Source organism: Sinocyclocheilus rhinocerous, unplaced genomic scaffold (genome assembly GCF_001515625.1).
Source record: "Sinocyclocheilus rhinocerous isolate Xijiao unplaced genomic scaffold, SAMN03320098_v1.1 scaffold8, whole genome shotgun sequence".
Classification (NCBI taxonomy): domain Eukaryota; kingdom Metazoa; phylum Chordata; class Actinopteri; order Cypriniformes; family Cyprinidae; genus Sinocyclocheilus; species Sinocyclocheilus rhinocerous.
The window spans coordinates 1,625,871-1,630,014 of NW_015666800.1; positions in this window are offsets into that span (position 1 = coordinate 1,625,871).

A 4,144-nucleotide genomic window follows, 5' to 3' on the forward strand; every position below is an offset into this window, starting at 1 on the left:
GCACACTTTCCTTACCGCTCTGCATACAGCGGCCTTACTAATGTGCTCTGCATCCCTGGTGTTATATAGAAAACTACCATTTAAAAATGGTACCACTCAAATAAATATGCATGTGGATGTGGCAAAAAATTATGGTGAGAATTAAGTTATATTTTAGCAGTTTAAACAACAGAGAGTGATAGTAAGATTCCTACATACAAACAAAGGTACACGGAGCTACAATCGCAAACCTCTCAGCAGCACGGCAGACAGGAACCGAGCCCATATGATGTGTATTATGTTTAGTGTCAGGAAGTAATTTAGTTACTTGTTTCCTCATATGGTGAGTCATATTAAGCAGATTGAAAATAGAAAATGAATAAACCATTTGAAAAATGAATAAACCATTGCTGTAGTTTAGTATTTTTTTTTTTTTAAATGTGCATAAACCAACAAGCAAATAGCTGTTTTAGCTTGCACTGATTAAGGCAAAGTCTGCACCCATGAATCTTTGATTGCTTGTCCATCCATGTGAAAAAGAACATGAATGTATTACAATGACTGGTTATTCATCCAATTATCCAAATTTTACTCAGTTCTGTCAAATCCAGGGGAGTGAAAATATACTTCAAGTCCATGATTCAGCAGTTCAGAGAAAGAACGTTCAGCTCTTTATGCAGTTTCAACTATTGTTAAAATAAAACCTGTGCAGACAGCTATATAATCACAATGTTGACACTAGCAATCTAGCACGGCTTATGCTGCAAAAGACCCGGTATTAGTATGTGTAGGACAAGCTCCAGATGCATGTTGCAGTGGATCGAGAGAGAGGAAACTTTTGGGGTGAAGAGAGGGAGCACTTTAGATGGACCATAATTGATGCCCTTTGCTGGTGAGCATCTTTGTTGAGAGGCTCGTTCTTCACTTTGTCAGATGCCAATTTACTTTTCATCTTTTAAACTCGCCAGGCTCTACAAAAAGCCCACAAGGACCTCCTCTGTTTTCTTGTAATTAGCTTTGAATCAATTTTTCTCTGCACTCAATATTCAGCCCACACTCCCTTTGAATATTCATCCATAAACGTGCTATTCTGCGGTTCTCATTTCTTCTGAAGCGTACCTGATATACACAGGAGATTTTAGATGGGTGATTATTTACTCACCCTCATGTCTTTTCAAACCTACATGATTTTTGTTCTTTTAGTGAAACATTGAAGATGTTCAGAAGGATGTTCACACTGCTCTTAGTGAATGGTGACCAGCTGTCAGGCTCCAAGAATGACTAAAAGCACCATGATAGATGGATGGACAGACTGACGATAGATAGATAGATAGATAGATAGATGGATGGATGGATGGATGGATGGATGGATGGATGGATGGATGGATAGATACAGACAGACAGACATAGATAGACGGACGATAGATAGAGAGAGAGGGACGGATAGATAGATGTGTGTTTTTTATGGATGATCAAAGTTCACTGGGTTTGAAACAACAATGAGGGTGAGTAAACTATCCATTTTAAGGCAACTTTCACAAGTGAAAGAACACAGTGTTACTTGCTAGTTGGACAGCATGACTAGAAACTCTGGACAAACAGTCAATGAAATGGAACAAAGAAGGACAAGAAGTCTGAAACATCCTTTATCATCATCATCTGACAAATCTGTTTCTATACCTTACAACAAGAGACATTATTTATCAAATCCCAGAGTTAATTTTTATAAGGTAAATATTTAATAGCTTGGTGTCCATGAGTGATTTCATCATCTGTGGCTGTTTTCACACACCTGCTTGTCAAACTAATGCTGTGTGCTGCCATTTTTATTATTTATTTTATATATTTATTTTTCGTCATTGAACTTTGGGATCGAATTATTCAGTATGCTGAGTCTGGGAGACTGAACTGTGACAGAGCATTTACCATTTACAGTATGTACTTTTATGTAATGTTTAGTGCTTTACAGTGCATTTTTAAACATGTTTAATGGTACAGTTGTGGGATTGAGAGTTGTTTAAGATAAATGCAAATATTGAGACTATGTATTTTTGTGTTATTAGAGAATGAATGCAATGAATATGTTATGAAACACCTGTCTAATAGTGATTTAATTCTCTCTTAATTACTGTCTGATTTGGCAAAGCTGAAGTATGTACTTGGCAGAAGGGCTCTGAATGATCTCTCATCTTGTTAATGTGTGACATTTATTATCCCTTAGACTCCTGTAGTTTGCTTGACCAAATACAAACGTTTTAATATATCTAGGATTCTGAATTAGAGGCACTCAGAAAGTTTGAGAAACGTCTAAAAGTGTGTAAATGCACCTTTTAGACTTGAATAGATAAAATGAATGTGTAATTAAGATTTAAAACGTCCAAATCCATTATTATTGTTGTTATTCATCCATTATTGTTATAATCCATTATTTATACATTGTTATAATCCATTATTTATCTGACACAGAATCCACTAGAAAATTAAGGATTGTTGCAGTAACACTCAGGATTTACCTCCTATACTGTAAACACAAATGAAACCATGCACAGTATTTTACTGCTGATTTTAGTGCAAAATTAATAAATGTATGAGGGCACAGTTAAATAGACTACTGAAAGGAAAACTAAAATAAAGCTCTAAAAGGTCTTCAGACACTTGAAAAACCATCAGTAGTCTAACACTTATGCTTCATCTGTTTTCTGATGCATAACAATATGAAAGCAGCCAAGTGACTAAAACAAACAAAAAAATGAACAGAAGGTGCAGCAGATGAAAGCACTTTCATAATACAGTAATAGAGAGTCCATGGCCTTTTATGCAGCCTGACAGTGTTTTGTGCATTTCCTTTGAAGGTGGTGAGCAATAATGTCTAAAAACTCTGCAGTGTACAAAGCGCAAACCACACTCACATTCACTAGACTACTTATGCAATTCCATGCTCAATAAATCTAAGGTGAATTACAATATTATATGTATACACTACTTTTTGGTTTAAGTTTAAGAAGGTAAATTGCATTAATTACAAATTACTCTTATCGAAGTGGCTATGTGATTTATGTGAGCTCATGAAGTCTGGTGTATGATTTGTGCTTTTAAATTGAACTGCTTGTTACAGTAATGTGCCCCATGATCATTTTAAATTCAGGATGTTTATTGGGTAATTTGTATTTGGCTCATTTACCATCTGCTGAACCAAAGCCAAATGAAGATACACCATCGATATGAAAAAAGGATAACATGGATTTTTTCAATAAATTATATGAGGAGATTATTATATACAAAAATCTCTATATATTTAAATATATTTTAAATACATTTAATGCAATCTCATACTAGCAAGTGTGCAGCCTGATATTCGTGAAAAATAATTTTGAGCAAACTTACATTTTAGGCATTTTTGCCAATTATTTTTGACAGTTATTTTGTTATTTTTGTCTGTTTTTGCTCTACCAAATGCAAATAGTTCCACAGAGTCACCACAGAGCCTTGCAAGCAACACAATGGTGTTTCATTTCTGAAACAGTGTATTTGAAAGAATTGTTTAAAGGGGTCATATGATGTTGCTAAAAAGAACATTATTTTGTGTATTTGGTGTAATGAAATGTGTTTATGCGGTTTAAGGTAAAAAAAAAACATTATTTTCCACATACTGTACATAATTGTTTCTCCTCTATGCCCCGCCTTTCTGAAACGCGTCGATTTTTACAAAGCTCATCAGTCTGAAAAGCAAGGTGTGCTGTGATTGTTCGGCTATCCAGTGCGTTGTGATTGGCTGAATACCTCAAGCGTGTGACGGAAATGTTTTGCCCCTACCGTACTGTGATGCCCTGTCAGGCCGGAGCGACGAGACAAAAACGACTCATAAAGACGTCACTTGTCACAATGAATTCATATAACCTGCAGAAATAATCACTGAAAATCCCACACTACTAATACATAGACAGAGACCTTGCCTTGTAAAAATTATTTTAGTATTTGTATATGAAATATTTTGGTAGCTCTTTAAAATAAGGTCCCATCAGTTAAAGGGGTCATATGATGTGATTTCAATTTTTCCTTTCTCTTTGGAGTGTTACAAGCTCTTGGTGCATAAAGAAGATCTGTAAAGTTGCAAAGACTAAAGTCTCAAATCCAAAGAGATATTCTTTATAAAAGTTAAGAGTCA